The sequence below is a fragment of the Schistocerca americana genome, chromosome 4 (genome assembly GCF_021461395.2).
Source record: "Schistocerca americana isolate TAMUIC-IGC-003095 chromosome 4, iqSchAmer2.1, whole genome shotgun sequence".
Taxonomy (NCBI): domain Eukaryota; kingdom Metazoa; phylum Arthropoda; class Insecta; order Orthoptera; family Acrididae; genus Schistocerca; species Schistocerca americana.
The window spans coordinates 714,176,693-714,201,846 of NC_060122.1; the positions used below are offsets into that span (position 1 = coordinate 714,176,693).

The 25,154-nt window shown below is 48.0% G+C and overlaps 1 protein-coding gene across 4 annotated transcripts in view; it reads left to right on the plus strand.

Annotated features, from left to right (window-relative positions):
* LOC124613021 (serine/threonine-protein phosphatase 4 regulatory subunit 1-like) overlaps positions 1 to 25,154 on the plus strand; it is a 343,197-nt gene that overhangs the window by 187,202 nt on the left and 130,841 nt on the right. The window contains exon 1 of one of the 4 annotated variants that reach the window (XM_047141576.1): positions 21,642 to 22,232. The exons of 2 other annotated variants lie outside the window; for them this stretch is intronic. The gene's annotated coding sequence lies outside the window, so the exon portion shown is untranslated. Of the gene's footprint in view, positions 1 to 21,641; positions 22,233 to 25,154 lie in introns of those variants that run through there. One more of the 4 variants, XM_047141578.1, reaches the window with a different exon arrangement.

Genomic DNA, 25,154 nt, shown 5'->3' on the forward strand with positions numbered 1-25,154 from the left:
GGCGAGCGGGCGACCGCCCCCACAGCTCAATGTGCCGCCGCCTGCCTGCCATCTTTTCGCTTTATTTATTTGTTCCTTTCCTCCTGCGTGAAGTGGTGGAACTGGATTTTCTAGCCAGGTTCCTTAGATAAAATCTAGAGAGAACGGGACTTTCCACGGTACTGCTTTACACCTAGGACTAATACATGAACCAGTACTTTACACTGTTGTAATATAGGGATTTAATGTATCGTATTATGAGTGTTCATTTTACTTTTGATAGCGGAGTTGAATTGCAGTTAGTTTTGATGAAAAGTTTTTACAGAAAAGATAATCCATCTCACTACTTCGTGCCATCTTTTCTCGAATTTCATAGTAAATGTTGTTCAGCTGTACGCGCTAATACAGCGAATAGCAGGGCACCTTTTCAGAGATGTAAGAGAGTAAAACTGCTGTCCCATAGAAATATGAGCCTTTTGTCAGGTATCATTTTAGGTTTCGAAATTTTAATTTTTCATCGCTGGATTTCTGCATGTAACAAATTATCAGACTTGCAATTTGTGAATATACATTCTGTGTTTATCCACGCGTTGCTTTAAATTTTAGCATAATTGATAATATTTTTCAGTTTATGCGGATTGATGACGAACAGTTCACGGAGAACGTATACCTGAAAGTCATACACGAATGTTATAAACGCTGGCAGTGCCTAGAGTAAGGAAATATTTTCTTGAGTGAAGTTTTCTCTCTGAAGCGAAATGTATGCAGTTTTGAAATTTCCCCACGTTTTAAAAAGTACAGGTGGACTGGGACTCACTCCTGGAACACTGCTTCTGCAGACAGTGCTCATACTGACGGGACATCATCAAACCACACTGTGTCATTTACTCTACTTTCCAAGCTCTACTAAGCATCTTTTACTGTTCACCAGCACCTCGTAGTCGTCTATAAGCTGTGCATAAACCATTGTTTGCCATATCCTTTTTTCCCCACAGGTGCTATTTAAGGGCGTTTCCAGAGCTTCTCTGGACTTGAAAACTGAGGGATGACTTAGAATCTGAACCTACCGGGCGGGCCGCGAAGCGTGGCTAGCTGGCTCCGTTGCTGGAGGCATTTCCTGTGGAAGACAAGGATCCAAGTTAGAGTCCTGCTCCTGCAAACTGCTTTAAACACTGTCGCCACTCAGTGGTGCATGTGTCGTTATAGTTGAAGCATTGCGAGCCAGAAGTATTGTTCAGTTTAAAACTACTCTTGAACAAGTTTAACCCCCGTCGAAGCGGTCGCTCTATATATTCTCGCATCTAGTCCGTACTTCCAAGTTTTTTTTTCTCGTCCGTCAGGAAATACTAATGTAGATGTGCGTCTAGTGACATTCAGATTAGATAGCGAAGCCTCGTAATATTGTTCTTACCAATGAAAGCGTTTGATTTATAGAATAATGAGATGGGTTCGTTGCAGGGCACGTTTTGCGGATTAAATAAATGTCACCGGAACCAAGGTGCCATTGACTAAATTTAGCGTTCCGTGAACATATGTTGATTGCATCCAATTGTTTCTCCAGGCTATGGTTGGCAAACGTCATGACTATATTGCTCGATATAAGAAAAAAAGTATAATTCAGAAGTCTTTCCGACCCAACAAAGTAATGTAACTTTTCATATTGTTATTGGTGGTAAGTTAGAGTACTCCTCATGGCGATTTCGTCTTTGTACTTTCCCGATGTTAAATATGTGTACTTTCCACATGCACTTGCCTTGAACCACACGAGCTTACGGTTTTAGTATTTTACGTACATATTAACGGAGAATTTGTTGGGTACTTCTTACGCGACTCTATATTTTAGAAACTTGCGACCTTAGTCACAGAAGGTTCCAAATTACACAGTCGAAGGAAAGCAAAACTTGTCAGTTTAGAATAAATCGTTCGGTCAAGCGGTTGTTTACAGGGAGATTGTTACGCCCAGGTTCTTTTTCTTTTTTTTTAATAGAAAAAAAGGAAAAATAAGTAATAGACGACGTATATCGAAAATATTGCGTCGAAGTCAGGTCTTTTCTGTGTTTGGTCTCTGTTCATGTGTACTAAATTTAGAACTGGTCCACATTAAAAAGTTACATGGACTCTTATCTTGTGACGGCTGACATCTGATTCCTCGCTATCCAGGGCGCACAGCAGCTAGTGTCTGCTGTGTCCCTCGCAGACCAAATGCCGCTTAACGAGTGGACGTAATCGGCACGTGCGCCACACCGGATGCTCGTAATATCAGCCGGGTACTGCTTCAGGTGTCGGCCGGACTGTGACGAGTGCATGCGTCGCCGGCATTCCCGGCGTGACTCAGTATGTTGCTTACTGCGTGCTTACTTTGGATCTCATTGATTTTTCGTTAGTCATTCGGCTAGTCATAAGAAAGACTGCTGAACAGCAGTATGCGCATTGGATTATACAGTGATATCTCCACACACTGCCTAAGCGTTAGCATAGCTAGCGACAGTGTATAAGCACCTAGGGCGCCTGGAGGAGGTTGTCATAAAGTTTTAATTATCAACTAGGAAAAATAAAATTATGTAATGAATTTGTTGTTGGCAGATACTTATTCACATTCTTGCTTGTAGCACGCCGATAGAGATCTCAAAATAAAACGGTGCAGACCATTGATAAATTGGAGTATTGTCCGATGCTTCGGCTTCTGCAGAAGCGGAAATGTTGAAGCTGTGTCAAGCCATCCAGATGACTTACTTGTTGTAACCTTTGACTACCACTCGTGTTTCTATCCTCTACGAGCGATTCAACAAGTCACTGGCTCAGTTTGCAAAATACATTTAATATACCTTACCTTTCTTCCTCGATTACAGTTTTCAATTTTGGTACTTTTGCACACGGCTTACATCCTTGTGCGCGACTGATGTACCAGATCACGCATGCCTATTAGTATTTCCACAACATACGCTTCACCACGTTACACGAAGAAACATCGTCCTAAGCCTAATTAACGATGTAATTCTTCAGGCCATGTTGAACAACCGGGCTTCTGCCGATTAGTCTTTCTTGCATGATATTTCAGCTGCATGACTAGCGGCCCTTTTTTTTTTTTTTTTTTTTTTTTTTTTTTCCAGGTGCTGTCTGATACTGATTCCAGTGTGGAATGAGTCCGGTATTTCTGCCTCTTGCGCTAGCCCGTCCGTACCGCATCAGGCGCTCTTTGCGTGATAACGCGCCGACCAGTAGCAGCGACTGTAGTGCTTTCTTCCAGCCGCGGCAGTTCCAAACACTGTGCACGTACTTTGTGGTTATTATCCGTTGTCAGTCTTGCTGTATGTACACTACTGGCCATTAAAATTGCTACACCACGAAGATGACGTGCTACAGACGCGAAATTTAACCGACAGGAAGAAGGTGCGGTGATATGCAAATGATTAGCTTTTCAGAGCATTCACACAAGGTTGGCGCCGGTGGCGACACCTACAACGTGCTGACATGAAAGATTCCAACCGATTTCTCATACACAAACATCTGTTGATCGGCGTTGCCTGGTGAACGGTGTTGTGATGCCTCGTGTAAGGAGGAGAAATGCGTACCATCACGTTTCCGACTTTGATAAAGGTCGGATTGTAGCCTATCGCGATTGCGATTTATCGTATCGCGACATTGCTGCTCGCGTTGGTCGAGATCCAATGACTGTTAGCAGAATATGGAATCGGTGGGCTCAGGAGGGTAATACGGAACGCCGTGCTGGATCCTAATGGCCTCATATCACTAGCAGTCGAGATGACAGGCATCTTATCCGCATGGCTGTAACGGATCGTGCAGCCACGTGTCAATCCCTGAGTCAACAGATGGGGACGTTTGAAAGAGAACAACCATCTGCAAGAACAGTTCGACGACGTTTGCAGCAGCATGGACTATCAGCTCGGAAACCATGGCTGCGGTTACCCTTGACGCTGCATCACAGACAGGAGCGCCTGCGATGGTGTGTGTACTCAACGACGAACCTGGGTGCACGAATGGCAAAACGTCATTTTATTTATTTATTTATTTTTTGGATGATTCCAGGTTCTGTTATAGCATCATGATGGTCGCATCCGTGTTTGGCGACATCGCGGTGATCGCACATTGGAAGCGTGTATTTGTCATCGCCATACTGGCGTATCGCGAAACCCTACATTTCAGCAGGGTAATGCACGACTGCATGTTGCAGGTCCTGTACGGCCCTTTCTGGATACAGAAAATGTTAGACTGCTGCCCTGGCCAGCACATTCTCCAGATCTCTCACCAACTGAAAACGACTGGTCAATGGTGGCCGAGCAACTGGCTCGTCACAATACGCCCAGTCACTGCTCTTGATGAACTGTGGTATCGTGTTGAAGCTGCATGGGCAGCTGTACCTGTACACGCCATCCAAGCTCTGTTTGAGTCAATGCCCAGGCGTATCAAGACCGTTATTACGGCCAGAGGTGGTTGTTCTGGGTACTGATTTCTCAGGATCTATGCGCTCAAATTGCGTGAAAATGTAATGACATGTCAGCTCTAGTATAATATATTTGTTCAATGAATACCCGTTTATCATCTGCATTTCTTCTTGGTGTAGCAATTATAATGGCCAGTAGTGTAGTTCTCAATGACGTCAAAGTCGTGGTAGACTTATCATCCTATTGTCGTCATTTAAGCCCTCAAACAACTCCGGGAAGGTGACAGCATTGTGGTTTTAGCAGCAGATAAGGGGTATGATACCGTCGTCATACAGAAGGCAGATTATGAATGTAAGGTGTGACAACTTCCGAATGACCTGCCTAAGGTGCACAAGGAAGGGGTTCCCCTGTATCCAGTAGTCAGCAACATTGGCACAGCCACCTACCTTAACTGCCCAACACCTTAATATGATGCTGTCGTCTACCTTACTGCCCAACACCTTAAGAAAATGCATATGTGGAGAAGAGTGCCCATCACATTCATAACTCACAGCATTTCCTACAACTCCTCAGGAACGTACTCTGACACTTTGGTCAGCGTCGACGTGGTCTCTCTGTTCACCCGTGTACCACTAAATGATTCACTTGAGCTGATTGGAAGAAAGTTCGACGCCGCTCTCCTGGACTTACTCAAGCATATATCGACTTCGACGTACCTTCTGTATTGGGATCAAAAGTCTACGAGCAAACGGAAGAGGTGACAATGGGCAGCACTCTCTCACCGGTCGCGGCCAGTCTTTGTGGAGAGATGTGAAGAGGAAGCACTTACATCGGTCCCAGATAAACCGAAATTCCTTCGTACGTACACGGACGACACCTTCGTTATATGGGAGGAGAGGAAGCTCGAGTGTTATTGGTCTATCTAAACTCAGGAAATCCTAACAATAAATTACCATGAAAATGCGGAAGGTTGGACTACTCTCATTCAGAGATATAGTAGTCAAAGGAAAACAGATGGTACTCACAGTCACAGTGTGGCTACACGATATTAGTGAGGTGTATTAGTTTCTTTTGATCGTCAGTGTACATTCCAGTTACTTAACTGCTCATTAATTTCAACGGAGTGATATACAGTACGAGTGCGTGCTGAAAAGTAATGTCCCCGAATTCTTTATATGAAAAATCATGAAGCTTTATAAATAAAAACTTTATCAACGTTACACGTGTTTTTTTTCTGGTTGTCAACAGTGTGTGTCTGCCGCTGAAGGATTCCGAATTGTCGCGTGTAACATAGTGATATGTGAGGTGACTCCTGTTTGTCGGTGCGTGAGAAACAGCGCGCAGTAACAGTTTAGAATTTGACAAATTTGACACACAAGGAGAATCTTCTCGTTCTGCATGATAATATGAAACCACATGAGCGCTGCGACATCAACAACCCGACACGTTGGACCCTCCATATTGTCCGGACTTGGCCCCATCAGAGTTTCATTTGTTTCCAAAACTGAAAGAACACCTTCGAGGACTTCACTTCGATAGTGAAGCGGAGCAAGCAGAGTGAGGATGTTGCTCCGCCAACAATATCATAAACTCTGCTGTGACACTATCGACAAACTGGTCTCCCATTGGAAGAAATGTTAGTCAGGATGATACTGTTATGAAATAAATATGTAGACACGAAACATAAAGTTGTAGAATGTTAAGAAGTTTGTTTTATGTTTTATCGAAAAATCGGGAGGTATTGCTTTTCAGCGCCCTCTCTTCGTTTTGTATAGTACAGTATTCTTCTGAGAAGTTAGGTCACTCGTACCATAAAAGAAATGTGAGATTATCTTCGACCGGCTGTAAGGGATTTTGTACACACCGGGCTTCCTCAAACCCAAGTCATCCTTAACTGAGCCAAGAAGCGCTCTAATCTTGGCTGGCGGACGAAAAATACTTTTGGTATGATATATTTTTAGAATTCTTGCTATTTTCGAGGAAATGCTCCCAGCAAAGGGTAGGTTCAGGCCAATGTCCAAACTGGAAATCTCGACGGATCTGTTTATCTGTATAGCCATTCTGTTTGAACACAACCTTGAGATGGTCCACTTCTTGTGTCAAGCTTTCTCCGTCTGGCGAGAAGAGCTTATGTCATTTCAGACGGAGAAAGCTTGACACAAGAAGTGGACCATCTCAAGGTTGTGTTCAAGCAGAATGCTTTCCAGCTTTGACCTTCGCCTGAACCACCAGAAGTTACCTGCAAATCGGTGGCTTTTCTACCTTTTGCTGGATGCCAGCCAAGATCAGAGCGCTTCTTGGCTCAGTTAAGGATGACTTGGGTTTGAGGAAGCCCGGTGTCTACAAGATCGCTTGCCACTGTGGGAAGGCTTATATTGGTCAGACAATCTGGACCATTCAGGACTGATGTGTTGAGCACCCCACACGGTTTTTTCAGCCTGGGGAATCTGCAGTGGCGGAGTACTGTCTCACCGAGGGACATAGAATGTTGTACGACGAGACACAAATGGTAGCCCCTGCATCTCGCTGTTGGGACTGTGTTTTAAAAGAATCCATAGAGATTCGATTATCTGATAATCTTATTAATAGAGACAAGGGTTACCTTTTAAGTAAGACTTGGAAACCGGTGTTATCAGATCTTAAAAAACAACTGTCTGTTTCGATCGTCGGAATATGTTTAATTTTTGACAGCGATATCTCGATTTCGCCTGTTTCCACCACTGCGGCGATGTATGTTTACTTGCGCTAGAGGGCAGTTACGGCACCTTCTCGCGCACGCGTTGTAGGCCTTCTGCGACCTGTATAGGGGGCGCCGCTTGCGCTGAGAAGTCAGCTCCGGCGAGATCGTGTACCAGCACTCTCGCCTGAAGATGGCGGCCAGTTGGACCGCTGAAATATTGTCAAGATGGCGTTAAGATCCAGCACCTTCTCGCGCACGCGTTGTTTCATATATTTACTCTCTTCACATCCACAAATTCCTCCTCATGTCTGCATCAGTTTTGTGATGTTGGTGGTCCGCCACCAGCAGTCTCTAAGCGGGCAAAGTCTAACATCAATGCTAAGAAATGTGACCCAAATCGCTCCCTTCTCTGGTCACACCATGGGTGGAACGCCAGGCTAAGGATGGCAGTGAAGCTTAATCGCCCCGGTACCTCGTATGTACGAGAGTTGATGAGGAATCTTCCATGTCCATGAAGCCTCAGTTTTTTGTGGAGCATTTGGAGGACAAGTTTAGGTAGCTGGAGGGCTTGTCCAAAATGCGCTGTGGGTCAGTCTTGATCAAAACAGCATGCTCTGCGCAGTCACGGACACTATTCGCCTGTGAGAAGCTGAGGGATGTTTGTTTCAATCACGCCCCATAAGAGCTTAAATATGATCCAGGGTATCATATTTCGGAGGAATCTTTTTTTTGCAGTTTGACGATGAGCTGCGCGCCAATTTAGAGCGGCAAGGTGTCAATTTCTTCCGGCGCATCCACCAGGGTCCGAGGGATAATCAGGTTGCCACCTGTGCCTTCATCTTGACCTTGGAGGGTGACAAATTGCTCGAGAAGGTTAAGTTGACGGTCTACCGCTGTGGCGTCAAGCCGTCCCCCAATGTGGTGCTTTAAATGCTGGAAATCGACCATATGTCTTCTTGCTGTACTTCCAGCGTCACAGGTCGAGATGTGGACCTCCATCCCATCCCAATTCTCCATGTATCCCGCCTCCCATCTGTGTCAAGTGCGGAGAGCATCATTCCCCTTGATCCCAGACAGCAGGGTTTTACAGAAAGAGAGGAAAATCGTGGAATATAAGACCCTGAACCGACCGACCGACCTACACTGAGGCTAAGAGAAAATTTGAGCGCGTACGTCCTGTGGCTATGACCTCATCTTACGCCGTCACCACGAGAACAGTTGGCGCCCACATCAGTTCCTCGCATTCCTGTCGCCTCTCATAACCAGAAGACTTTATCTTCCCCCCTTGATTGTGGAGGGCACTTCTCTCCATGTTGCTCCCGCACCACCTACTTAGGGAGCAAACACAACCCCCCCCTCCCCCCAACCATCGGGGATATCAGTCCCCACTTCTGAGCCGGCGAAGCGTAAGTTTTCTTCGGCTCCTCTCGCTATGAAGGTGTCCCTTGGGTCGCTCCCTTACCAGGTTTCTGCTAGTGGGAAAGAAGACACCGGCCAGTGGCTGAAGAGCTCCAAAGCAGCTGGTTGTAGTGCTTCATGCTCATCCTCAGTCCCGGAGACTGAATCAGTGAAGTTCTCCCAGCCAGGGAAACCCAAGGAGCAGCGAGAGAAGTCCAGTAAGAAGGTCCCAAAGACCAAGGGAATTGTGGTGGCACCCACACCACCGCTACCTACAAGCTCTGCGTCTGTGGATGAGGTGGAGATAGCGTCTGCTGAGGACCTTTCGCCGGACCCTCAGATACAATGAAAATAGACTGCTCAGGTAAAAAGTCGGTGGCAGCAGGTGACCTTGAGGTGTAAACTGCCTCGTTGAATGTTCCATGCTTTCCCAGTATGACGACGACGTCATCCTCCAGTGGAATCACGGCTGTTTTTTCCACCGTCTGGCTGAGCTACGGCGCCTATTAAGCTTTACATCTACTTCCTGCGTTACCCTCCAGGAAACCTGGTTCCCGGCAGTGCGGAACCCTGCCCTCCGCGGCTATAAGGGAAACTACAGGAACCGTAGCGACTATAATAGTGTCGGGTGGAATTTGCGTTTATGTCGTAAACTCAGCCCATGGTGAAACTGCCTTTTCAAACCCCTCTTGAAGCTGCGGCTGTCAGAATAAGGACGACGCAGGAAATAACTGTTTGCAATGTAGATCTTCCTCCAGATGGTGCAGTATCCCTGAATGTATTAACTGCACTGGTTGGTAAACTCCCGAAACCTTTCCTACTTTTAGGAGATTTTAACGCCCATAACCCCTTATGGGGTGACACCGTGCTGAACGAGGCAGAGATGTCGAAACTTAACTGTCTCAGTTCGATCTCTGCCTCCTAAACACTGGGGCCCCCACACATTTCAGTGTCGCTTATGGTAGTTACTCGACCACTGATTTATCAATTTGCAACCCACGACTTCTCCCATCTCTCCACTGGAGGGCACATGATGACCTGTGTGGTAGTGACCACTTCCCCATCTTCCTGTCACTTCCCCGGCGTCAGGCCCACAGACACCTGCCCAAGTGGGCTTTTTAAACAAGGTGGATTGGGAAGCTTTCATCTCTGCTGTCACCGATTAATCTCCCCCTCGATGTGATGTTTGAGCAGGTGACTACAGCAATCGTTTCTGTGGCAGAAAACACGATCCCTCGTTCTTTAGGGTGCCCCGGCGAAAGGTAGTCCCTTGGTGGCCGCCGGAAGTAGCTGAAACAATTAAGCAGCGTCGGCGAGCTCTACAGCGGCATAAGCGGCACCGTTCCTAGGAGCGCCTCATAGCCTTGCAACGCCTCCGTGCCTGCGTTCACTAACTTAACAAACGATAGAAGCAGGACTGTTGGGAGAGATACGTGTCGACCATTGGGCGCTATACGTCACCTTCTCAAGTCTGGGCAAAGATCTTAGGTGTTTTCAGGGAACCAGACACGAACAGGTGTTCCCGGTGTTAACATAAATGGCGTGTTATCTACCGGTGCAAACGCGATTGCCGAGCACTTTGCTGAGCACTATGCTCGAGCCTCTGCGTCGGAGAATTACCCTCAGCCTTTCGCACTCTCAAACGGCGGCTGGAAGGGAAAGTCCTCCCCTTCTCTACACGCCACAATGAATCCTATAACGCCCGCATTTACAGAGTGGGAGCTCCTCAGTGCCGTTGCACATTGCCCGGCACAGCTCCAGGGCCATATCGGATCCGCAGTCAGTTGATTAAACATCTCTCATCTGACTACAAGCGACATCTCCTCGACATCTTCTACCGAATCTGGTGCAATGGCATTTTTCCATCGCAATGGCGGGAGAGCACCATCATTCCAGTGTTAAAACCCGGTAAAAACCCGCTTGATGTGGATAGCTATCGACCAATCAGCCGCACCAACGTTCTTTGTAAGCTGCTGGAATGTGTGGTGTGTCGGCGGTTGGATTGGATCCTGGAGTCAGGTGGCCTACTGGCTCCATGTCAATGCGGCTTCCGCCAGGGTCGCTCTACCACTGATAATCTTCTGTCCCTCGAATCTGCCATCCGAACAGCCTTTTCCAGATGCCAACACCTGTTTGCCGTCTTTTTTGATTTACGAAAAGCGTATGACACTACCTGCCGACATATCCTTGCCACATTATACGAGTGGGGTCTCCGATGCCCGCTCCCGATTTTTATGCAAAATATCCTGGTGCTTCGTACTTTCCATGTCCAAGTTGGTGCCTCCCATAGTTCCCCCGATATCCAGGAGAATGGGGTCCCACAGGGCTCTGTATTGTCTCCCTGTATTTAGTGGCCATTAATGGTCTAGCAGCAGCTGTAGGGCCGCCCGTCTCACCTTCTCTGTATGCAGACGACTTCAGCATTTCGTACTGCTTCACCAGTACTGATGTTGCGTAGCAGCACCTACAGAGAGCCATCCACAAGGCGCAGTCATGGGCTGTAGCCCACCGTTTCAAGTTTTCAGCCGCAAAGTCGTGCCTTATGCACTTTTGTCGGCGTCGTACCGTTCATCCAGAACCAGAACTTTATCTCAATGACGATCCACTCACTGTAGTGGAGACATATCGATTCTTCGGACTGGTTTTAGACGCCCGATTGACTTCGCCTCCTCAGCTTCGTCAGCTTAAGCGGAAGTGCTGGCAGCATCTCAATGCCCTCCGCTGCTCGAGCAACACCAACTGGGGTGCAGATCGCTCTACGCTGCTGTAGCTCTGCAGAGCCCTTGTTTAACCGCGCCGTGATTATGGGTGTCTGGTTTATGGTTAGGCGGCGCCCTCAGCGTTGCATTTACTCGACCCAGTGCACCACTGTGGCGTTCGCATAGCGACAGGAGCGTTTAGGACGAATCCAGTGACCAGCGTCCTTTTGGAGGCCGGAGTCCCTCCATTAGGCGTTCACAACCGCTGGCCAGTTATGTTGCATACATTCATAGTTCTCCTGCGCATTCGAATCGCCGTCTCCTGTCCTCACCCACAACGGTTCATCTCCTACATCGGCGGCCCGGGTCAGGGCTTCCAGTTGCAGTTCGTGTCTGATCCCTTCTTTCCGAACTGGAGTCCTTGCCTTTAACCACCTTTGCTTGAAGTCCATTCACGCACACCTCCATGGTATACGCCTAGGCCGCGGCTTCGTCTGGACCTTGCCCATGGCCCTGAGGACTCAGTTAACGCCGCGGCTCTCCGCTGCCACTTCCTCTCGATTCTTGACATGTAACGAGGCCACGAACTGGTTTACAGCGACGGCTCGATGGCTGATGCTCACGTGGGCTTCCCGTATGTCCATGGAGGACATATTGAATAGCCTTCCTTGCCCGATGGCTGCAGTGTTTTCACTGCCGAGCTGGTGGCTGTATCTTGTGCTCTTGAGCACATCCGTTCAAGCCCTGGGGAGTCGTTTTTCTGTGTACTGACTCCTTGAGCGGCCTACAAGCTATCGACCAGTTCTACCCACGTCATCCTTTGGTTTTGTAAGTTTTCGGAGCCGAAATGGCGTAAACTCAGCAGGTACAACAAACTGGGTGTCATTAAAGAAAATACGAATGTGTGGCAGTCCTCCATGTGGGCCTCTCGCAGCAACTCTGTGGCTCTCTGCCGACTACGCATTGGCCACGCTTGGGTGACACACGGCTACCTTTTGTGCTGTGATGACCCATCTCAGTGTCGGTGCGGCGCCCGGCTGACAGTGACTCCTTATAGAGAGATTGTTTGGAAGAGGAGTGACTAAACCAATCATGTGTCTTTAATTAAAAACTCCAAATTTCTCGGTAAAAATTCTTATGCAGCAACTGATACAACCAGTTGCAAGGAATGGCACAAGCAACGTACTAAATTCAGGTGTGTTACCTCTTCTTTCAGTTTAGTAAATACTCCGTTATTTACTACTGAGCTGTCCTTTGGCTGCAGTGCGGTGGACTCTTCAGTTACCGGACTCGTTGCCATTAATTTCAGCTGACAACGCTTCATCGGCTAATTTAGTTTTACGTTTTATACGTGACAATGGGTTTTATCATTCTACATAAGTTTTAGCGCATGTTCTTTGTCCTTTTGAGTTCTCCACTCTAATGCTTTTAGGGTAGATGGTTTAGTGTGTCGCAGAGTGGCTGGCTTTTCCTTTTTATTCTCGTGACCAGGCAGCCACGGTCATCTGCTCTCTCGTTTTTACCCATTCTACCTGTTTCCTGCATCTGTTTTTTTCCAGTTTTGTCCATGGTAGTGTAGGTTGTCCTGTCGCTCTTGTGGTTCTTCCTTTCTCCTTTTTCCGTGCTGTACGTCTCCTTTGTTTTCTTCTTTACCTTGTGTAATTATTTTACCGGGAACAAGGGACCGAGGACCTCGCAGTTTGGTCCCTTTCCCTCCCTCTCTTACACCAACCAACCAACCAACCCCCCCCCCCCCCCCCCCCCCAGGGGATCCACAACTCTTTTGTGGATACGTGCGTAGCGAGCACGGGGCCCCGAGCTAATGTGGCCTTCCTTCCTTTCCGGGCTGCATACCTTCCCTTTCCGCATCCTTCCCCATCCCCTGTCTTCACCCCCCCCCCCCCCTCACCTCTGGCTCTTTCCTTCACTTTGTCCCCCTCTGGGAGTATGGTTTGCGCCTACGTCCGGAGACGGACGCTTGTAAATGTACCGCATTCTTCTTCTTCTTCCTTGCTTGTATGTCTTCTTCCTTCCTTTGTCCTTCTCTTTTCCTTACCTCTTCTCTTTACCCTTTTCTCCGCTGCGGCGTTTGAGACCCCCTCTTCTTTCCTTTCCCTTTCTCTTTCTTCCTCCCTGTGCGTGTCTGAAGGCCGACCCACGCACTTCCATGCGTAGCCGGTGACGGGGTAACGCGTAATTCCCCGCCCCGGCCCGGGTAGACAGGTAGGACACGTATGTACCCCCTGGTAAAGGCCAGGCCCAGGGAGGGGTGATTACCCGAGCTGATACCTTCCGAAAGTGCCGATTGGTCCCTCCGTCCGTTTGTCGGGAGGTGTGACCTGAGGTGTGAACAATCACCTAAGGCGGGTGTGCCCTCGGTGAGGGCCCCCACAAGGGAGGAGCGCGCCATCGGAGACGCCGGTAATCATGGGGGATTCTTCCGCAATGGTTTCCTCACCTTCCACTATGTCTGCTCACAAACGTAAGTTCACTGAGTCTCAGCCACAGACGGTTCTTCCATCGTTGCCACAGTTCCTTGTTGTTTCTCGGTCTGACGAAGGTCACGACTTTTCCACGGTCAACCCTTTCATTATTCAGAAAGGTGTCGACGCAATTGCGGGTCCTGTAAAGTCTTGTTCCAGATTACGGAATGGTACCCTGTTGTTAGAACACACAGTGCCCTCCAGGCTCAAAAATTGCTGCGTACTTCTCTGCTCCACACCTTCCCTGTCCGGGTGGAACCGCACCGTACCTTAAATTCCTCGCGTGGAGTCGTTTATACACGCTCCCTCGATGGATTGTCTGACGAAGAAATTCAGCACTACCTGTCTGACCAGGGCGTCACCGCTGTTCATCGGGTTATGAAAAGGGTTGACTCGAACATCATTCCAACCCGCACTGTTTTCTTGACATTTGACAAAGTTCAACTCCCATCAAAAATCAAAGCAGGCTATGAGATAATTTCCGTTCGCCCTTATGTCCCAAACCCTACGCGTTGCTATCGATGTCAGCGGTTCAATCACGCCAGCCAGTCCTGTTCCAATCCGGCCAAATGTGTTACGTGTGGCAAGGATGCCCATGAGGGTGCTTGTCCACCTCCATCCCCTCACTGCATCAACTGTATGGGTGACCACGCTGCTTCCTCTCGAGATTGCCCCGTTTTTAAGGATGAAAAGCTCATCCAGGAAATAAGAGTGAAGGAAAAGGTGTCGACCTTTGCTGCTCGAAAGTTACTCGCCAGTCGACAGCCCACCGTGCCTCAGAAAGGAAAATACAGCACTGTCCTTGCTTCTCCTCGGCCAACAAAGGAGGCGGCCACGCAGACTTGTGACCTCACATTTAGTACCACGGTCGTCAGATCGGCCAGCGCAAAGATCGCCCGTTCAACCTCACCACTTTCGCCTGCCCACTCTATGGCTCACCCTTCGTCGGGTTCTGCTAAATCTCGAGCCCAAAAGTCAGACGCCAAGTCTTCGAAAAAAGAGCATTCTCGTGAAGAGTTTTTACGTACTGCAACTTCACAACCATCGGTTCCTCCTTCATCTAAACATCATACCTCCAAGAAGGCTACGAAGAAACACAGTTCCTCTCCTTATCCGCCAAGGCGTGTCCCAACTACAGCACCACCTGGCGGAAATCGCCCTCGGCCATCTTCCGTGTCGCCGAGGCGCACTGCTGGTGGCCGGTCAACTGGCCGATCGTTGGTGGCAGGAGCTGCTCCTGACCAGCCTATGGATCAGGATCTTCTGCCTTCGACTGAATGCCATTCCATGCTGTCGGTCGCAAGCTCTGAGCAGTCGTTGAGTTGACAGCACCCTTGGTCACGTTTCTCCAATTTCTGTTGACCCTATGTCCATTATCCACTGGAATATCCGCGGCATTCGCGCCAATCGGGATGAATTGTCGATCCTCTTACGATCCTACTCGCCGGTCATCTTCTGTCTTCAGGAAACAAAGCTGCGTCCCCATGACCGCTTTGTTCTCCCTCATTTTCAGTCCGTCCGATATGACCTCCCCTCTGTTGAAGGCACTCCAGCCCATGGAGGACTCATGATTCTGCTCCATGATACTCTCCATTATCACCCACTCCCCTTAAACAGTTCCTTCCAAGCTGTCGCCGTCCGTCTTTCCCTTTCTGGATACACGTTCTCTCTATGTACGGTATACATTCCATCGTCTACACTACTGGCACGAGCTGATCTCCTTCATCTTCTTGATCAGCTTCCACCACCCTATTTGCTGGTTGGGGACTTCAATGCCCACCACCCGCTTTGGGGATCTCCACATCCTTGTCCACGTGGCTCACTATTGCTAGACGTCTTCCACCAAGCGGATCTAGTCTGCCTCAACACTGGGGTCCCCACATTTTTGTCTGCCTCCACGGCAAATTTATCTCATTTGGACCTTGCGGTCGGTACTGTTCCGCTAGCCCGGCGCTTCGAATGGTTCGCCCTTGATGATACACACTCGAGTGACCACTTTCCATGTGTCCTTCGACTGCAGCCTCAACTGCCATATATGCGCTCGCGACGCTGGAAGTTTGCCCAAGCCGATTGGACACTTTTTTCGTCTCTAGCGACATTCGATGACCGTCGCTTTCCCAGCGTCGGCGATGAGGTCACACATTTTACCGACGTTATTCTCACAGCTGCGGAACGTTCAATACCACGCACCTCCGAATTCCCCCGGCGCCCCCCAGTTCCTTGGTGGAACGAGGCATGCCGTGACGCAATACGTGAGCGGCGACGTGCTCTTCGCATTTTCCGTCACCATCCAACTTTGGCCAACTGTATCCGATATAAGCAGCTCCGTGCGCGATGCCGTCGCGTCATCCGCGATAGCAAGAAGGCAAGCTGGCAATTCTTTATTAGCTCATTTAACACCTTCACTCCCTCCTCGGAAGTTTGGAGTCGGCTTCGACGGTTCTCAGGCGCGCCTAGTTTCTCCCCGGTCTCTGGGCTCACTGTCGCGCATGATACCTTAGTGGACCCCGTCGCAATTTCTAACTCATTGGGTCAGCACTTTGCTGAGATTTCGAGCTCTTCAAATTACCCGCCAGCGTTTCTCCCGAAGAAACGTGCAGCGGAAGTGCGACATCTTGCTTTCTCCTCTCAAAATCGCGAAAGCTACAATACTGTTTTCTCCATGCGCGAACTCCAACATGCACTCTCTTCTTCTCGCTCCTCCGCCCCAGGACCGGATGGTATCCATGTCCAAATGTTGCTGCATTTATCAACCCATAGCCTGCGCTACCTCCTTCGCCTTTATAATCGAATTTGGACTGACAGTACCTTTCCCAGGCGATGGCGGGAAGCTATTGTCGTTCCCGTTCCGAAACCTGGAAAGGACAAACATCTCCCCTCTAGCTATCGCCCCATTTCTCTCACGAGTAGTGTCTGTAAGGTTTTGGAGCGTATGGTGAATTACCGTTTAGCTTGGTGGCTGGAATCCCGAAGTCTTTTAACACCAGCCCAATGCGGATTCCGACAACATCGTTCTGCCGTTGACCATCTTGTTGCTCTCTCCACTTATATCATGAACAATTTCCTCCGGAAACGCCAAACGGTAGCAATATTTTTTGATCTGGAGAGAGCATACGATACCTGTTGGAGGACAGGCATCCTCCGCACACTGTTCTCTTGGGGCTTTCGAGGCCGGCTGCCCCTTTTTCTTCGCGAATTTATGGCAGAGCGCACATTTAGGGTGCGGGTGAACACTACTCTATCCCGTACTTTCTCCCAAGAAAACGGGGTACCCCAGGGCTCCGTGCTGAGTGTTGTACTGTTTGCCATTGCCATTAATCCAATTATGGATTGTCTCCTTCCTGATGTCTCGGGCTCCCTCTTTGTGGACGATTTTGCGATCTACTACAGCTCTCAACGGACCAGCCTTCTTGAAAGACGTCTTCAAGGATGTCTCGATCGCCTCCACTCGTGGAGCATCGAAACCGGCTTCCGTTTCTCACCCAGTAAGACCGTTTGTGTTAATTTTTGGCGACGTAAGGAGTTTCTTCCGCCCTCCTTACATCTAGGTCCTGTCAACCTTCCGTTTTCCGACGTCGCTAAATTCTTGGGTCTTATGTTTGACAGAAAACTGTGCTGGTCCTCCCACGTTTCCTATCTTTCGGCTCGCTGTCTGCGTTCCCTTAACACCCTCCGTGTCCTGAATGGCACCTCTTGGGGAGCGGACCGAGTGGTCCTTCTCCGCCTCTATCGCGCCTTAGTGCGCTCGAAATTGGATTATGGAACCATAGTCTACTCCTCTGATCGGCCGTCTATTCTTCGGCGTCTCGACTCTATCCACCACCGTGGATTACGTTTAGTGTCTGGAGCTTTTTACACCAGCCCTGTGGAAAGCCTTTATGCTGAGACTGCTGAACCTCCGCTATCCAATCGGCGGGCAGTCCTTCTGAGTCGTTATGCTAGCCATTTGTCTTCCATGCCTGCTAATCCAGCCCATGACCTTTTTTTCGACGCCTCCCTTGATGTCGGGTATGCAGGCCGCTCCTCCTCCCTACTACCCCCGGGAGTCCGCTTCCGTCAACTGCTCCATTCTCTTTCCTTCCGCTTTCCTAAAACCTTCTTGACAACTTGGGGTACAGCACCGCCTTGGCTCCGTCCCCGGATCGACTTGCTCAGAGACCTATGTCAATTTCCCAAGGATGGTACCCCTACACTTGTTTACCGTCGGGCATTTGCTGCTCTATGTGCACAAATGACGGAAGCCACATTTATTTACACCGATGGCTCGAAAACATCGTTAGGTGTAGGGAGTGCCTATATTGTTGGCGACACCCCAAATCACTTTCGGCTTCCCGACCGGTGTTCGGTTTATACTGCGGAGCTTTACGCTATTCTCCAGGCTGTCCACTACATCCGCCGCCATCAGCGGATACAGTACGTAATCTGCTCAGATTCTCTCAGCTCTTTACCCTGTGCACCCTCTGGTCCACCGGATTCAGGACTGTCTGCGCTTGCTCCACCTGGGGGGCGTCTCAGTGGCGTTCCTCTGGCTCCCAGGACACGCTGGTATCTGTGGAAATGAGGCGGCCGATATAGCGGCCAAGGCTGCAGTCTCTCTTCCTCGGCCAGCTATTCAGTCTCTTCCGTTTACCGACCTACGGAGCGGTTTATGTCGCCAAGTTGCTCATTTATGGAATGCGCATTGGTCAACACTTCCCCATAATAAATTGCGGGAAGTGAAAGCCCTTCCTTGCGCATGGACCTCTTCCTCCCGATCGCGTCGTCGGGAGGAGGTAATTTTAGCTAGACTCCGGATAGGGCCCTGTCTTTTTAGTCATCGACATCTTTTAAGCGGTGATCCTCCCCCACTCTGTCCCCACTGCTCTCAGCCGTGGACGGTCAGACAACTATTAATTGAATGCCCCTATTTTCATCCGTTACGCTCCCGTCTCCAGCTATCGCCTGATCTATCGTCGATTTTAGCAGATGACACGCGCTCAGCTGACCGCGTTCTACAGTTTATTAGTGACAGTGAAATGACGTCAGTCATTTGAAGCCTTTTTTTTGGGGGACAACCAACCCCTTTCTATAGTGGATTTTTAAGCATTCCTTCTGCCTTTAGTTTCTCAAATTTTATGACTTTGTTCCCATTGCTGCTGATTTTAAATTTCGTTTTTTTCCTGTTTTCTACGTCACGGGCTGGGCGCTAATGACCATAGAAGTTTTGCGCCCTAAAACCACAAAAAAAAAAAACCAACAACCAGTTTTTTGCAAGGAGCTGTCGCTCGTAATAGATGGCGCTGGTGCGCTTTTTGACGTCACGAATAAGACGCATCGACAGTTACGTTTCCAGTTTTGAAGGAAGTTCGAACGAATCATGAAAACTTCTTTTTTCTTTCGTCTTCTGTATACTTAAACACGAACAACCGATTATCGCCATTCGGCCATCCTATCGTAACCCTGTGAGGACTATGATCCATATCAATACTCTGCAAAGCACTGTGAAATGCGTGGCAGAGGGTACATCCCTGTGTTCTAGTTTCTAGGGTTCTTCCCCGTATGGAAGCGCTGGAAAAATGACCGTTTAGATGTCTCAGTGTGTGCTGTAACTACTCTAATCTTCTCACAATCCATACTGGAGCGATATGTAGGGGGTTGCAGCATAGTCTTATACTAGTCATTCAAATCCGATTCCTGAAACTTCGTAATTAGGCTTTTTCGGTATAGTTCCCGTCTGTCTTAAAGTGTGTGCCAGTTCACTTCTTTAAACATCAGTGGCACTGTGCCGCAGGTTGAACAAACCTTCTGATAGTTCTGGATTTATTACAGTTGTAGTTATTTGGATTCGATGGGGAGTTGCCCAGTCTAAAAAATCGTTGTGTGTGTGTCCCCACACCTACCTAGTTGGCTGCATGTGATGTATATTGCACTCCTGACTCATTTAGGTGGACCCTGCAGTTCTTAACATTATGGCTCAAGTCAAGGAAGTCACAGCCCAGCTTGTCACAGAGCCTTGCAGTCTTTGGTTCAAGCCTTCAGCTCGATCTGTTCTATGTATTTGCCTTAGGTTTTATTTCGAGGATGAACCAGCAAAAAGCCATCATTTGTATCACAGAATATTGAACACAAACACAAAACGGTTGAGGGCTCGTAAAATCCATTCCTTTAATACTTCTACGTATGTTGTTGTTTAACTTATATAGTACGCAGAGACTAAAATCCTGTGACTTTCATTTAGTTTTGTATTAACGTTAAAAGAAAGATTTATTTAACAGCAGCCAAAACAAACTTAAATTGTAAAGAACAGTGACGATTGTGATACAGTAGGAAACCATTGTTTACATTAGTTTTACTCTTCGGCCATGGTGTCATGAGAATACAGTGAGAACTATGGAATATAACTCACAAGGGAACCTCCCCATCGAACCCCCCTCAGATTTAGTTATATGTTGGCACAGTGGATAGGCCTTGAAACACTGAACACAGACCAATCGAGAAAGCAGGAAGGAGTTCTGTGGAACTATGAAAAAAATAAGCAAAATATACAAACCGAGCAGTCCATGCGCATCATAGGCAACATAAAGGACTATGTGAGTCAAGGAGCGCCGTGGTCCCGTGGTTAGCGTGAGCAGCTGCAGAGCGAGAGGTTCATGGTTAAAATCTTCCCTCGAGTGAAAAGTTTTTCTTCATTTTCGCAAAGTTATGATCTGTCCGTTCGTTCATAGACGTCTCTGTTCACTGTAATAAGTTTAGTGTCTGTGTTTTGCGATGGGAACCTTGTTATTGAAGTCGCGAGCTATATTTGCTGGATTCATATTGCCCACGGAATACATCTCACGTATTTAATGCACTCTCGTCCAAACTGCCAGCCAGCCAGGGAGCCTCGTTAGCAGGAATTCTCTCTTCCGTGCGCTGTAGTCGACTGACGTCGTGTGTTTCGATGTTTGTTTAGGTGTAGCGTCCCCATTCTACAGCGCAGTTACCTCGCATCGGACGGACGGACAGGTCTGAAAATAAAAAACTAAAATTTTCACTCGAGGGAAGAGTTGAACCAAAATCCTCGTTCCGCAGCTGCTCACGCTAACCACTGGACCACGCCGCTCCCTAGCTCACCTTATCCTTGATATTGCCTATGTTGCGCATGGACTACTCAGTTCGTATATTTTGCTTATTTTTCCATAGTTCCACACAATTTCTTCCTGTTTTCTCGACTGACCTGTGTTCAGTTTTTCAAGGCCTATCCACTGTGCCAACTTATAACTAAATCTGAGGGGGGTGCGATGGGGAGGTTCCCTTGTCAGCTGCCCGTATTCCTTAAATTACTTGATTTACGATTTCTTTTACCAGTACTTAACGTTTCTACAGCCTACACTAATAGCTTTAAGCTTTCGTAATTTTTTTTCTTCCTTCACAAATAGTGCCGAGACTGCTGTTACGTTTGAAGTAATTAATAAGTGTTTAGTTTTATTTATATAACCATTTGGTTATAAAAAAATTGTGGAAACTTACTTCATTAATACGGGCTGTATACAAGGGCGAGGAATTTATTCCAGAATGAATCTTTCACACTGCAGCGATAAGAAACTGAGGTAATTCGGATGCGCCTTATATATCAGAACGTTAGCACAATCATTTGCAATTGTAGTAACAGTCTGTCGCGTTAGACAGAAAATTCTGAAGGACTGCTGACTTGCAAGTCAAACGTAAGCGCTGAGTTGTGTCCACGAGGTACGCAACTTCCGCTAGCGTACGTTTTCCCGCCAGTTGCACGGATACTGGTTGGTGACGTCACTTCCTCGTTTCTGCCGCGCGCGCTTCGTAGAGTGAGATGGTGGATCATGAAATGTTCGTATGCGGTTAGGAGCCTTTTGGCTCTGGTGTTGGTGGGGGGAAGTGAGTTGGTGAGGGGAGGGGGCCTCGAGTTCCCGACAGAGGGCACCAGTGGTTGGGACGATCGATGTGCGCGCAGGCAGCGCCCCGCCCCGCCCAGTTTGCGGCCGTCCTCGCACGTGCATACAGTACTTGGCGGTCATCGGCCGACGGCAGTGGAGACGGCGTCGTCTCGACGGAAAATATACTCCGCCGGTGGCGTCGATCCGGCCGCTATTCCTGGCGTCTGTGGCGGGCAGGTGGTTCGCGTCTCGGGACTCCGCTGCTGGCGGCCATTTGCATTCCTGGCGGGTCGGGTTCGAGGACGGCGCGCCTCCAAGCGGCCTGCGAGTGAAGCTGCGGCCGTGCGCGCGGGCATCCACCGCGTGTGACGCAGTTAGTTCAGTCGCGTACAGCGGTGGGGTGTTGCGACGTACTTCGTCTCGGTGTCCGTCGCGCGATTTCACCGCAGCGAGCTGAACGCGGATGTATACTGCGTGTCGTCACTCCACGCAAGATCGTCCGTCGCGCTCGAAACGGGTGAGTGACTTCCGCAGCGTGGCTGTCGTGTTTAGCGGGAGGACTGGTGCGGTTCGGTGACCAGCAGTGGAAGCAGTAATGGCGGCGGCTGCGGCACCGCCGGCCACGAGGGCGCCCGAGATGCGAACCGCAAGTGACTCTGTATCGTACCGAACGTCGAACGGAGTACGTCGGCGACAATCGACCGCCAGCAGCCGACACAGTAAGGGATGCTGGTTTATCCGGCAGTCAATTCTTTTCGTATACTATTTGTGTATAATACTTGTTCTGTTTCCCTTGTCACGTGTGCTGCAAAATAGTTTGTAAGTGGAAGGAAAGACACGTGGTAGAGTGTGGGCACCGGATCCGGCGCCACGGTGCTCATTCAATATGGCGAAGTGCGTGCGTATCGTTGCGTCTGAGGCCGGGCGTCGCGTTGCGGGTAGCATCAGCGGGCGCGGTTAGGCGCTCTTTCTGGTGCCGCCGTGGGGCAGGTCGCGGAGCTTTTCACACGCTTTTAGTGTTGCACTGTGCGCCGTGGACCATCATGCTGTACCGTGCTGTGTTCAAATTGTATTTGTTACTGGCTGTGGTTTTAGACATCCTCCCCACGGCCCAGTTGATGCCCACTTTTTGTTCTGACCGTTATCATTGTAATTGCATATGCGTGTAAAATATTCAGTTTACTACCGCAACACCAAAGAAGAAAGAACTGACCATTCCGACAGCAAGGAGCTCGTGACGGCGTCACTGGCCTGTCATGAGTATGAAACGTGTTTACTACTCATGCGTCGCTGACCCACGAGGCACCGGGGCATGTGCAGCGCCTCCAGCGACGATGCGCATCATAGTTGGTTACGTCCAAAGGGAGGCGGCGCGTCCCCGAATTTAGTTTGAGAGAGAGTTTTGGACACGAATGTAGAAATGTCGTTACCGTGATGCCTTATTGGAATTTAATAGCGACAGCTTCCTCTCCCCGCTCGTCCGGCCAAGAACTTTATTTTTAATGTTTAATGTATATCAACATATTACACACATAGATACTTAGTAATTTCGTCTGATGTAATTAACTTTCAGCCAGCAGTGTTAATTTACAATGAAAAGTATAAAATATGGAACGAGGTCTTGCTCCACTGCCTGCCATCAATCAATATATATAAGGGATAATATACCACACCCTAACCAACATTTAGAATCTGGTCTGTGAAAGAGTTTTGTGGCTTCCTTTGACTAGACTCTAAATTCTTTGCAAAGTCCCTTCTTCGCAATGCCTTTTACTTTTTCTGTCGACTGTTACACTGACAATACACGCGTTAGACATTCGGAGACTGTCCACGTGAGAGATGGGTTGTCCCTACATATTTAGTTCAGAATGCCCCCCTGTTCGGCTATTTTTGTGGTGTGAGGTAGATAAGTGATTTTGTGGGGTCGAAGACATACTGAACGGACGTGATTTAATATGTGCACTAAGCTGCTCCGGGCTTACCGAACCTTTCCTGAGGTGAATTTTTTGCCTTTGAAAAAAAAAGGGACGTAACCCACTGTAAATGTTTATCTGTAGGATCCCTTTAAGTTTCGAGATACTTCTACGCATACCTTGGATTTTACTAGGTAATAAACGAATCCCCAGTTCGAACAAAATGCCGATGTGTTTTATTTATTTAAATTTACACTATTTGCAAATAGCAGTAATCTATTTACTAGATTTGTCATCTCCATATGAGAATGTATTTTTTTAGATACTAACGGAATGGGTATTACCGATCATTTAAACGAAATGTAGATAAACCTTTGAATGTTACCTCTTGTCTGAAGACAGGTTTAATGCAGCTCGCCACGCTACTCAATCCTATCGCATCTTTCCTGTGTAACTGTTGCTGCCTGCACCCATTCCGACCACGTGACTTGGTATTCCTGTGAAATATTACCCCACGCCCACGCCACCCCTTTATCTCCATTGCGAAATTAAGAGTTCGTTGATGCCACATACGTCCTCAAACCTGCGCCTCCTTATAGTCATACACTATGAAGGTTGTTTCAGGCAGATTAATTGTAGATCCTTTTCATTCCACCCATATAATAACTGTTTTCTGTAACGCACTTCAAAAGCTTGTGTTCTGTGCTATTCGTGTTTTTCTATTAAAAGGCTACTGCCAAGATATTGTTGTTGGGAAGCGCCTTCTTAAAAGTGTGATAATTTTTCTTGTTTATAAGTAGACTAAAAATATTACTTTCTAACCGAGACAGTTTAGTTTATTCGACATAGAGTTTTGTGTGCGCATTTCCTTCCCTGAGTGACTAAATAAATCTGCCGCAAATACTTAACGCTTTAGTGATAGTTGTCCGTATATACGTTTAACTAGAAACGTAGGTGTGTGTGTGTGTGTGTGTGTGTGTGTGTGTGTGTGTGTGTGTGTGTGTGTGTGTTGTTGTTGTTGTTGTTGTTGTTGTTGTTGTTGTTGTTGTTGTTGTTGTTGTTGTTGTTGTTGTTGTTGTTGTTGTTGTTGTTGTTGTTCGGAAGTGTTCTATCAAGTCAGTCCATAATCATAGTGTCACTCAATACCTTATAAGGTTCTTGAGACGATGGAAGTGAGGCTCATTCGTGACACTGAAACTGAGTTGGTTGTCATGCTGCATTATAAGTAACTACCATTCTTCAGCGAAGTTGATTTGTAAGACCGAAAGTCATCACTTGATATCGTTCGATCTGTTGCTGCAGTCGTCCTACCACATAATTGTAAAACAAGTGAAAGGTGTATTGCATTACTATTGCTTGTCGCAGTTTGATATATGTAGAGCAGACCTCCGTTGCTCCACAACGAGCAGCTAAGTATGTTGGTGGAACGAAACAGTGTAATTCCAACGTATCCGAGCTTTCATATTTCCTTTCCTTCGACAGGTCATACATTCGTTATATTTTTCGCAGAAAGTGTAAAAAAGGATTTTCGATGAATTGTCGGTGCATTTGAATCTTCCATATGTCTGGTTTTCGACCGACTAATTTTAGGGAACTCTAATAAGAGTTACTAATGTAAGGCGTTGTGCTTCACCAGATGCGTAAATATCTCTGGGACCGCCCGCGAACGGCCACTGAATGAGTTCTGCTTGATTGCCATTCCCCCACCCCAAACCCTGTCAACACTAA